Below are 11,859 nucleotides of genomic sequence, written 5' to 3'. Positions count from 1 at the left end.
GTTATTCACCATAGGTCCACTGGCATTGATATGACTGTGATCTACAAAATCACCTGACCACTGGCACCCTCCGAAGTTCAGAAATCCCCAAAACTGACAGTGATGTAGGCATCCGGCTTTTTGGTCTTCCCATGGCTGAGGTCAACCCTGACACCAAATCGGATTCTTTCAACTATACCTTTTACCCACCTCTTACTCCATCTACCCCACGTTGAACCTCTCTGAGTTCCTATATCAACAACTTTCCTGGTGGGTACTTGTCAAAATCTACGCACTATTTTTGTTTTTCGTGACTCATAAAGAGTTAAAACAGAAAAAACAAAGCAACATTTGTGTGGTTGATTAAAGAAAAATATTCAAGAGAAGTATTTCAGGAAGTCTTATAAGAAACCTAAAGATGCACTGGCAGGAGACTATACTTTTTCCTACCACGACTGAAAAGTCAGTAAACTTCTAAAAACGTACATAAATGAGGTGCTGACCGAGAGGAGCTGACCTCTGAACCCGGATGTACATCTGAGCCAGGCTGTCCAGGCTGGGCCGCCCTGGGGGGATGGGAAGGAGTGGGGGAAGGGGTGACTCACCTCGCGATTGTACCCAAGATCACCCACCCATGTCCCTTCCTCTGGTCCAAGGCTTTGTGTCCAAGTGGCCCTCACAAGTGCTCCTTAGTGGGAAACAGAGAATGCCAGGGGCTCCAATGAGAAAGGGAGAGAGAAAGAGGGGGAAAGGAATGGAGACATAGATTTTGGAAGGATATCTGTAATATGGGGGACTCTGGGGCCACACTGTATGTCCCTCCAGTTGTGTCCTTGTAAGTTGACCCAAAGCAGGAGTTAGCAGACAGCACCCCGGCCCTGAACAGAAGAGTCTACAAGTGTCACAACGGACCAGGCCACCTAGACTCCACCCCGGAGGTGGTGGCCGAAGGGCAGGAGAAACGAAATGAGTAGTGGAAGAGAGGCTCCTGTCCTCCCTGGGCTCCTCTTCCCTTTCCTATTCTGCATGGGTTCCCAGGAATGGGATTGGTGGACAGGATGTGTGTCCCAAACTGAAAATACCCTGCTGGATTATTTTCTGAAATCATTACAGTGGTTGAGCATGCTCTTCCTGAGGTCATAAAACCCACCTCCTCCCTCCACCCCACACCAGCTCGCTAGGACACGCGGCCACTCCTCCGGCCACGGTTAGGAGGAAGAGCGACGCGTGGCACCGTGGCACTCAATGGAACGCGTGTTTGGGATTTGTGCCCCTGGGAGCCCTTGGATTTGCTTCCCGCGCACTGTCCGTTCGTCGGGGCAGAGAAAGGAAACACAAATTCGGAAGCAGTGAACAGACTGATACAGATTGATACGGGTCTATGACAACACATTCCAAAACCCCCAAAGAAGTGGGAGACCTCACAGAAAACTTTAAATGAGGAAAACTAACTCAAATAGCAGAAAACAAAACCAGGCCAATGAACCCAGAAAAACTAGAAAGGTAAGCTAGTGCTCACTTTTTAAAAAGGGCACCAGACATGGATTTTTCACAGTTGAGTTCTACCTGTACTTTAAGGGATATTACTTATGACATTGAAATTATTCACATAAAAAGATGGAAGTCTTCCTGTTTAATTTTATCAAGCCTGCCTATTTGAAAAAAAGAATACAAAAAAAAAAAGAGGCATTCCGTGTATCAATATCACTTATAAATTTGTAAGGAATAATCCATGCTTTGGTGAAGAAAATCCATCAGTGCACTGGAAGGACAACATCTATGCCCAGGTCCTGTCATCCACAGGCAAAGGTGGCTCGGCTTAGGGTTTCTATTCCCACAATGCCTTGGGTCAGCAAGTCAAACAGTAAGCCCCAAGTTATCGGATCAGTAGATATCGGGAAATTGTTTCATAAAGGCTTAAAATTATTCCAAATAAAAACTCCAAGTAAAATAGGAGCTGTGGGTCTTTTTCTTTTGAAGACTGTTATCGCAATGCATCAAAAATGTCCCCCCAAAGGGTGAAATACTGAAACAGAGCCAGTGAAGTGTTCTGGAGCTCCACAGAGATGTCTGCCGTTGCCCTGGGGGTTTGTGCCATCTTCCAGGGCCGATCGGAGATGCAGGGAGAACAATAAGGACAAAATTGGCGAAGTCTTGTGTGTTCAAGTTCCTAGAAAACCCATATCTCTCTAGGAAAAAAACAAATAAATAAAAATCAAAAACCCTTCTGGAGCCTGGGATTTGGCTCAGTGGTTCCGCTGCTTGCTTCACAAGTGCAAGGGCCTGAGTTCAATCCCCGGTACCAAAAAAAAAAAAAGCTTCTGGAGCGTACAAGAATCAGCAGCTTTTCCTCACCCTAGCAACAAGTGACACAGGAACCCACAAGTTAGAAAAGATGGGTATCTCTGATCTATAAAATTTCAACTTCTTGTAGCACACAATAGAGCAAAGTAAATACAAAAACAAGAGTCTGGGGAGGGGGAGGCTCACAAGAAAGCGTCATATCTCTAGAGCTTAGAGTGCTTACAGAAAAAGACAAACAACCCAGTGGCAGCCTGCTGCGGTCACACCTTGGGGAGATAAGGAACAAGGTTTCCCCTAGCGCGGTTCCTTCCAACAAAGCAAACTGTGCTGGGTCAGCAAGGCAGGTCCGGCCCGCTTTCAACACACTTGAAAAAATAATGATAAGAAGGGTGAAGCTGTGTGCTTTCTTTCAACCCCACCACCACCTACCATAAAATGTGTCCATCTCCAGACTTCCTCCTTGTCCCCCTGGACTGCTTCCCAGTCCAGCCAGGCTCTACCCGCCTCCTCCTGCTGTCCGGGATCCCTGCGCAGCAGCGACAATCAAGACACCGGGGGTGAGGACAGCAGTGACAGAATAACAGGCACCCCTGGTTTCTGAGCTGCACCCCACCTCATGCTGCTGACCACCCTAACCCTGACCCAGGAGACCAGAGGGACCACTGAGGCAGGGAGGGACACAGCCCGAAGGGTGACATGGGTGTGGACGAGGAGGCATCTCAGAGCCTCTGTCCCAAGAGAGAGGCTGATGTGGTGGCCAGGGCAAAAACCGTGAGGACAGCTGTCAGGTCCCAGCGAGGGACCCGGGGGTGGTGTGGGCGGGGAGAGGCACTCTTCAGAAAGCGGAGGGCCATGGTCACCCATGGGTTCCAGACCTGTGCTTCCTGCAGAAGGTGTGGGTTTCAAGCCCTGTACGGATGTCGAGGCTGAGAGGTAAAAGGATAGGGGAGCCGGGCAGTGGAAACTGAGGCAGCCAGCGGCCCAGGTGGCTAAGGTGTTTCCCATTGTCACACCCGGGCCCCATCCCCGTGACTCTCTGGAGAAGTGGGCAGTTGGCCCTTTTCTGGGGTGGGCACACAGGGCACAGGGATCTTAGCCCGTTAGGAGGGAAGGCCGGCCCCACCCCAGATCCCGGGTCAGAACCACATGTTGGAGAGAGTGGGGCCGCCGGGCGGGGTGTTGGCCCAGGTCACAGGACTTCCTTCCGGGAAATGTGTGCTCAGGGGCCAGTCACACCCTTCCTCTCCGCCAAGGTGCGGTGCATTACTTTTGCTGCCAGGGACACCCTAAAAGGAAAATGTCAAGTCCCACTGAGGTAGAACGGAAGAGACAAAACCTGGGTAGGAAGGAGACAAGGAAATAGAGATTTTAAAATTGCACTTAACTGCAGCTTCACCACATAAGAGTTTTTCAAGCTCTTTTCCCTTCTAAGAAACTCATTTTAAAAAAAAAAAAAGTCTTCAAGGTCTTAAAGACACAGTAAGCCTATGGACTGGGGCTCCGGGCCTGCGCTTTTCACCTGTCACTCATGCTTCCTCCACCCCCTAGAAAGCAGCAACATTTGAGGGGAGTAGATTCCAGCTGCAAACAGCTGAGTAGATGCAGTGTAACCAGGCAGACTGCGGACTCTCATCCTGACTGACCATCTTCTTTGTTTGTTGTTTGTTTGTTTTTGAGACAGAGTCTCACTATGTAGCCCAGCCGTTCTTCAAACTCACAGTGAACCCTCCTGCCTCAGCCTCCCAAATGCTGGAATTACAGGCGTGTGCCACCAGGCCTGGCATGGATCACTCTTCTTGCAGACGCCCCTTAAACTCACCCAGCTGCAGCCCAGGCCTCTCATTTGTCTGCACGCTCCAGTCTTACCGTCCAGTGACCCTTCTTGGTTTACTGACACCTCCTGAAGTCTTTTTCTGCGACAGGAGGTGGGAACTTGCAAGCTTACTCTTACAGATTCCTTATTTCGGCCTTGGGGACCTCAGATCCAGACACACTCACCAGAAGAGAGGCAGAGCCAGCGCCCCATGCTCTCGGGGTGCTGCGGGAGATGACCCCCAGGTGTGCAGTGTGGCCCCGAGCCCTCGGCTACCTGGGGCTCTCTCCCGCCCGTCCTGCACCTCATGACGGTGCTGCGGGCCGTCTTGGAGGAGCGCTGTATTTAAAACTCTCCCTGGAAGCAGCCACGTTTTGGAAAGCCAGGCAGAAGACCGCGGGTGGCCACACGGTCAGCTGAGGCTGAAGAATCGGGAAGCTCTGTGCAGCACAGGTTCTGGGAGCAGGGCCGCGAGATGATCCTCTGACCAAGGAGAAGGGAACTGAGGGCCGTGACGTCCTGTGCCTCCGCGCGGGGCGGCTCCCGCTCACCGCCGTGTCGCCTGGGCCTCAGAGACACCACGTCTCTGTGCCCGTCCTGCGGACACTCATTCCTGTAATAAATGTGCGCTCCTCAGAAACCCAGAAACTGCTCCTGGATACACTGCTGCGCTTGCTCTGCTTCTCCACTCCTAGCTTAGCCCCGCTAGGGAGGACTGGGGCGCGCTCAGTGGCTCCCCGGAGCCCTGGAGCCGGCCCGGCCCGAGTCAAGGAGCCTGTGACGCCAGCCCCGCAGCTCCCAGGATGCAGTCGCCGCCTCATGTGAGACACATCGGGTGGGCTTCCTCCCTTCCTCCTCTTCTCGGAGCAGAGCTCCGCCTGGAATCCAGGACCAAGAACAGCTGCGTCTGCTGGAAACCTGCTTTCCTGATTTCTGGGGTCCTGAGAATCAGAGCCAACTGTGTTTCCTTGTTGCATTGGCTGCCAGGGAGCTCAGAGCCCCAAGGGTGGGGGTGGGGTCCCTCCAGGCTGCATTCAGAGCCTGCCTCTGCCTCTCTGGCACCCACTCCTCTCCTCCACATCCTCATCTGCTTACTGAAGGGTTCTGCTCAGCCCCTCTCTATTCGGAAGTCTCCCTGAACCTTTTCCCAAACAAAAACACTGAGGAACTAAGTGGCATCTCTGATCAGTGAGAAATTCGGGCTCAGCCCTGCCCAGTCTCGCTCTTCCTGGGGCTCGAGACAATGGGGGTGCATGGGAGACACTGGTTGGGAAGAGGTAAGCGGCCTGGGACAGCCAAGATGTGGCTTCGTCTTCCCCTCCCTGGGTGTGTCCTGCTGCCCGGCTCCCCCACGCCACCCCCCACCCTTCCTCTTCTTTCCAAACCCTCGTCAGCCCCAAGTCCAAGGCTACAGCCGCAGCCTGGCGCTTCTAGGTGGCCCCGACAATCAATCACCACACCCAGGATCAGCACGGACACCGGCCGTGGTCACAGGCGCTGCCACTCCCGGGGACCCACTGAAGGTCCCCACCTGCCCAGTCTCCATGAAACTGAGCCCCGGCCCAGCCTCAATGGAGGGTCACCAAGAGCTCCCGCGCCTCTGTGACCTCTAAACTATCACCCTGAGGTTGCCTGTGGGCTCCAGAAGGCTGGGCCACAGCCAAGCACCAAGGTCATAGGGCGGGGACCCTGAGCTTCACCCCTGGACTCTCCATTCAGCAGCCAGCTTCTTTGGGAACCAGGTCCGCGGAGGAGAGGGGTCGCCCAGTGGCGCCGCCTCAGGCCGCTCTCGCGCACTGCCTCGTTCTGCAAAACTGCAGCCCAGGCAGCGCCAGGGCTCCCACGGGGGGCAGAGGCCCTAAGACTGCTGGGAGCTGCCCCCCACTCTGGCTCCCGGTTCCTTCTCTTCCCTCCCTGTGCCCCGGAGCCGTCTGCACTGCCCACCAGGGGCTGAACCTTTTCCCTTTTTCTTCCTAGTTCAGCATCGCAGCATCTGCAGGATACGGAGGGGGCTGCAGGCACTGTGGGGCCTGGGAGAGGTGGGGACAGTGGAGCCCCCGCAGTGGACCTCGAAGCTTGTGCAGTGGAGCCTGGAAGAACAGTGACTCAGAGACACAAAATGCAGTAAGAAGAAAGCAAAGCTCACGGAGGAGGCCGAGGGCGGGGTGCAGAGAGGGCCAGGGGTCCAGAGGAGGCGGACCGGAAGTGACACTGGGCACAAGTTGAGGACGGGAGCTTCCAAGCCTTGCGGCCTTGGGCTCAGCCCCAAGCTGTGCCTTCTTCAGGCGGGAACACTGTGCTCTTACTGAAACTCTCATCTGTAAGACGGGATTGCAACACCCTGGTCCCCCAAACCGTTGCAGCGGGGACAGAGCAAATCTCAGTGGATTCTCAAGCCTCTTACATGAGCAGCAATAGGAGGAGGCTCCCTTGTAAGAAGGCATTTTTTCAGCTTTCCAGGGACCTGTCAGGAAAGCAGATTCCGGGGCCCCTGCAGCGTTGCAGCCCAGATGTCCTGGAGGGTGGGGCACACAGCCCCCGGTGGGGGGGCATTGACCAGGGGAGCACGTCAGCACTTGAAAATCACCGGCTTCAGCCAAAGGAAGAACTGGTTTTAAAGACATAAGGGTCTTGGTAGACTTTGCAGATAGAAGCAGAAAACAGCCTCAAAACTGGGGAGCTGGTAGATGGGAGCCTGGAGAGTCGGGGTCTCCTCTTATCTCTCCACCCTCTCACCCCACGCCTCTCCTGGATAAGTTTTCTGTTTCCTGCCCCACAAGCTGAGGCTGCAAGGCCAAGAGGCTGAAATCCCCTGGGCTCAGCCGGTGCCCTGAAAGCAGCTGGGGGGCCCAGCCAGGAAGTGGAGCCAACACCTGGGCCTGCGCAGGTGGTCTGGGGATCGAGCACAGGTGACCTTCTCCAGGTCCGAGGGGTTGAAGTGAGCAGCCAGTCTCGGAGTTCCAACCCGGGAGTCCCCCAGACAGCACCACGCTGTCAGCAGTGCAGTTTTGGGCCCTGCAGCTCCCCGCGCCCCCAGACCCTCTGACCCAGAACCCTCTCGGTGACTCTATCCCCTGTGCTCCCACGCAGACAAGAGCCGCTCTTAGGGAGACCTCGAAAACAATTCAAAATTCCAAACCCCCTCTGATTGGCGAGCCAGGCCCAGCTGTGGCCTCACGCGTCTCTACCTCACTTCCGTTGTCATAATGAAAGCGGCAAACGTCCCGATTCCACAGGTGCAGCCCCGCCCTCCCAGTCTGCTTTTGGGGAAACTGAGGCTCCACGGGGTAAGGCGCCACAGCCAATGTCTCCACGGGCGGGGACAAGTCGGAAACGCAAAGCTCCCTGCTTGAAGCCACCACGATGGAAAATGGTGCTTGTCCAGGTCAAAGAGCAGAGCAACGGAGAAAGTAAATGGAAATGAATCGTCTGCAGGACCGAGATGTCACGAGACCCCTGCGGCAGTTTAAGCGCCCCTGAGGCCCAGAGGTGGAAGTGAGAGGCCAGAGGGCCGCCTTCTCCGCGTGTTCTGCCAGAGTCCGGCCTCAGACTCCACCGCTCTAATTAAGTGTTTTCATTCACCTCAAAGCAGGGGAGCCTGAAACCACGGCCGCTTCGAATCAGAGTGCTCAGGCTTCGAGGAGGAAGGGAAGGAGGAGCAGAGGAGGGAGGGCTGTGCACAGCCGCGGGGAAAGAAAGCTGCGCTCCTCGTCCCGGCCCAAGTAGATCCGCAAAGCGGTCGAAGCGGAAAAGGAGCGAACGCACTGCGCCTGGAGTGTCGAAAATGACTTTCCTTCAAGTCTGAGCGCTGCAAAACTACAAGAAGGAGGACAGACACTCTTGGCCGTGGCTGTGGCAGTCTTAAGAAAATGAAGCGTCAAACCCAGCCCGAAATGGGGTGGGCCAGGCTGGCCCGTGTAGGATGTGGATCGAGGTCAGCAGACGACCAAACAATAAAAAACAAAAACAAAAAAATATCTACGATGAAAAAGAGGAAGCAGCGTGAGCCAAAACATACAGATCCTGGGTTGCTCTCAGCTCTGGGTTTTACCAAAATTGGCAGAGTAATACTCCATTGTGTGTAAAGGCCACTGCTTCTTATCTGTTCATCTGGTGACGGACATAAAAGCTGTTTCCAAAATTTAGCTGTTTGAAATTGCGCTGTTACAAACATGGATGTGACTGGATCGCTGTAATGCAAAGTCTTCACCTAGTTTGGGAAGGTACCTAGAAAGGGACTAACTGGGTCAAGTGAAATTTCTGTTTTTTAGTTTTTGGTACCAGGGATTGAACTCAGGACCTTGTGCCTGCAAAGCAGGTGGTGGAACCACTGAGCTAAAACCGCAGCCCTCTTGTTTTGTTGTTTGAGGAATCTCCTTACTGACCCCCCTAGTATGGCTGCACCAGTTCACAGTCCCACCAACAGTGGAGAAGGGTTCCCTTTTCCCCGCAGCCTCTCCAGCACGTCTTATTATTTGATTTCTCGGTGATGGCCGTTCTTTCTCCAGCACCACTGAGGCGTTGTTTTAATCTGTATTTCTCCAATGGCCGCAGTGTTGAACATTTTTTCATGTATTTATTGGCCACCTGTACTTCTTCTGAGAAGTGTCTATTCATTTCAGTTGCCCTTTTTTTTTTCCTTGACTGGGTCTTTTGGTTTTGGGGGGTCTAATTTTTTTGAGTTATTTTCTTATTCTAGGTATGTGTCCTCTGTCCAGTGAATGGCCGGCAAAAACCTGTTCCCATTCTGTAGGTTGTTTCCTCGCTCTGGTGGTTGTTTCCTTTGAAGTGCAAAACTTTTAAACTTGATAGATCCCACTTGTTGGTTTTCGGTGCTATTTCTTGCGCTAGTAGGGATCTGACAGTCTTTGCCAAGGCCTGGGACTTCAAGAGTTTTACCCAGCGGATTGTTTCTGTTTTTCGATTTGTATCTTTGACCATTTTAATTTTAGTCCCTGGTGAGAGGTACGGGTCTAGACCCTGTTTGCACGTCCAGCACCATTTGTTAGAAGCTATCTCTCCTCCGGTGTGTGTTTTTGTTCCGTTTGCAGAGGATCAAACAGTCAAATGCGTCTGGGGTGGTTAGAAAGTCATTCACTTGTCTACCTTTGCAAATGATGTCTTTTGTGATGGTGCTGCTGATAGTTATTCCTCACTTGTGCTTTATCCCCTGGTTTCCTTCTTCTTTGCACGAGTCAGGTTCCACCACTGAATGAGTCACGAACCAAAGTCTCAGCTTTCAGAATCTTTAAGATTTCAGAATCGTGCACTGCAGATTATGGGTCTACGTTTTCATTTTTGTTCTGGGGTAAATATTTTGTAGCTTGTTCTGCTTTCATTTTTAATTCACAAGCCATGTACACACGTATTTGTTAGTTTGCTTTTGCTTTTTGTCATTGCGGATGGTCTGTCACTTAATACGCTGTGGTCAGAGTGCGGTCTGTTTGATATCTGCTTTTTTGGATTTGCTAATAACTGCACCGTGAGCTTGTACCAAACTCCACACACAAGCTCTGATTCAGAGCTGCTCAGCCAGAAGCCGAGAAAGGGCCGGGGTGGGCTGCAACCCACCAAGTCCTCTACTTATGTGAGCAGCCTCACAGGGGCCACTCAGGGGGCAGCGGCTGGCACCCGGGCAGCGGGCAGTTCGGGCTTCTCCAGTCCCGCTGCTCTCTGGTCCTCCATGGAACCAGCAGCCAGCTCTTGGCTCCCACCTGTCCTGTGCGTGCGTGGGTCTTGTCTTTTCTCCTCAGATAGTCACTGGCCCTGCGGCCACTCCTGGGGTCCTGCTCAAGTCTGTGTAGGAGGTCAGGGACCTGCACAAGACCCTCAAGCTTAACATGGCCAAGAGGAGCCTCACCCACATCAAAGAGATGGATCTTCCCATTAGGGGACTTAGCCTTAATCACATGCTGCCATTGCCCACTTATTGTTGGTTCATTCTCTTATTTCAACTTGTATTTTGTGATCATTGCAGATTCTCATACAGTTAGAAGAAATAACACAGAGAGCTATAGGGATCTTACATTCCCTGTAGTGACTTTCCTTCATGGTGACGTGTTGGAAAACGCACACTGTTGAAACCCAGATGTATGCATTGATAGAGTCCAGACGCAGCACAGACCCAGCTGGGTACAGCGCCCACCTCCCCCACAGTTCTAATCCTGGTCAACTACTGACTCGGTTTCCATTCCTAAAACTTTTTTTAGTTTCAAGAACTTTGCATACATGAAATAGTACATATGTGACCTTTGAAACTGGTTCCTACTGTGATACCAGCAGGTTACTTTTTTAATTGCTGAGTAGTATTTAGCAATATGGTTATGAATACTTACAGATGGTTAGCAGTTTAACCACTCACCAATTAAAGTCCAGATGCGTAGGATCCGGTTTTTAGCTACTATGAACCTTCATGTCCAGGTATTTGAGTGAATGTAGATTTTCATTTTTCTGAGATTAAAACTTAGGAATTCAGTTGCTATGTTTTGCATAGCATCTGCATGTTTTGTTTTTTAAGAACCGCCGCAGGACTTTTTAGGATGGCTGTGTAATTTTACACTCCCACTAGCAGCACGTGAGCATGTGCTCTGCACTGGCAATGGCATTTACATCACAAAATATTTTTTCGTGGTGGTGGGCTAACCAAGGTACTGACACATGGAAGGCCGGTGCTCTACCACTGAGCTACACACCTAGTCCCCAAGTTGCCCAGGCTGACTTCCAACTTGTGATCCTCCTGTCTCAGCTTCTGAGAGTACAGGAGTGTGCCGCCACGCCTGCTATTTCCGTATATATATATTAGCCAATCTGCTAAATGTGGAGTGGTCATCATGGTCTCCATTTCCATAATGGCAAATGGTGTTGAACATTTTCTTCTTCTCTTTGGAGAAGAGGCTGCGCATATCATTTGCTTCATTAAAACTGGCTTGTTTTTCTTAAATGTTCTGTTTCGCGTGTTCTTTATACATTCTAGATAATACTCCTCGGAGTGTCATGCAAATATTTTCTTCCCTTGGTAGCTCATTTTTTCTCTTCACAGGGAAGACTTCTGCAGACCAAAAATTTTTAATTTAAACATAATATCCAGTTTGTCATTTTTTTTCTTTTTTGGTTCATGATTTGACCATGTTGAGTCTAAGAACTCTTTGTCTAGCACTAGGTTCCAAAGATATTTTTATATAAAGCTCTTAACATGTAAGTTATGAACCTGATTTCCTCTGTGTTTATGGAGAATATTCAAATTATCTATGTTATGTTGGGCAATAAAGAATAAAATATTTTCAAGGAATTTTCCCTTATCATTCATGTTGTGGAATTTATTTGTATCAAGTAGTCCACAGTATTTCCTATTTTCCCTTTGATTTCTGCAGGGTCTGTAATGGCTGATTCAGTTCTAGATGTTGATCATTTGTGTCTTCCTTTTTTCTCTGTCTTACTAGAGCCTGTTGATCTCTTAGAAGAGCCAGGTTCTGTTTCATTGATTTTCTTTAACCTTTTGTTTTCAACTTCATTGATTTTTGCTCTTTTATTTATTTATTTATTTATCGGTTCTAGGGATTGAACTCTGGACCTTTCACTTGTAAGGCAGGCGGTGGGGCACCACTGAGCTAAATCCTGGCCCATTAATTTCTTTTTCAAATGTAGCTCTTCTTTACCCAGTTTTTTTAAAATTTTAAATTGAATTTATTGGTACATTCTAGGTAGACAGTACAGTTACATTCGTTACTGGGATCTTGTACCTTTACATGCCAGGTCTTGGTTCT

General features: G+C 50.8%; 1 long non-coding RNA gene across 1 annotated transcript in view; it reads left to right on the top strand.

Moving 5' to 3' along the window:
• The first annotated feature begins 8,247 nt into the window (after window positions 1–8,247).
• LOC104862390 overlaps window positions 8,248–11,859 on the top strand; it is a 16,266-nt gene continuing 12,654 nt past the window's right edge. Inside the window, exon 1 of the long non-coding RNA XR_780290.2 lies at window positions 8,248–8,319. This is a non-coding gene — a long non-coding RNA (uncharacterized LOC104862390). The remainder of the gene's footprint in view (window positions 8,320–11,859) is intronic.

This window comes from Fukomys damarensis, unplaced genomic scaffold (genome assembly GCF_012274545.1).
Source record: "Fukomys damarensis isolate Sample0158 unplaced genomic scaffold, DMR_v1.0_HiC HiC_scaffold_12, whole genome shotgun sequence".
Classification (NCBI taxonomy): domain Eukaryota; kingdom Metazoa; phylum Chordata; class Mammalia; order Rodentia; family Bathyergidae; genus Fukomys; species Fukomys damarensis.
Note: the sequence above shows the minus strand (reverse complement) of the source record. Positions and strands in the feature narration are given on the sequence as shown.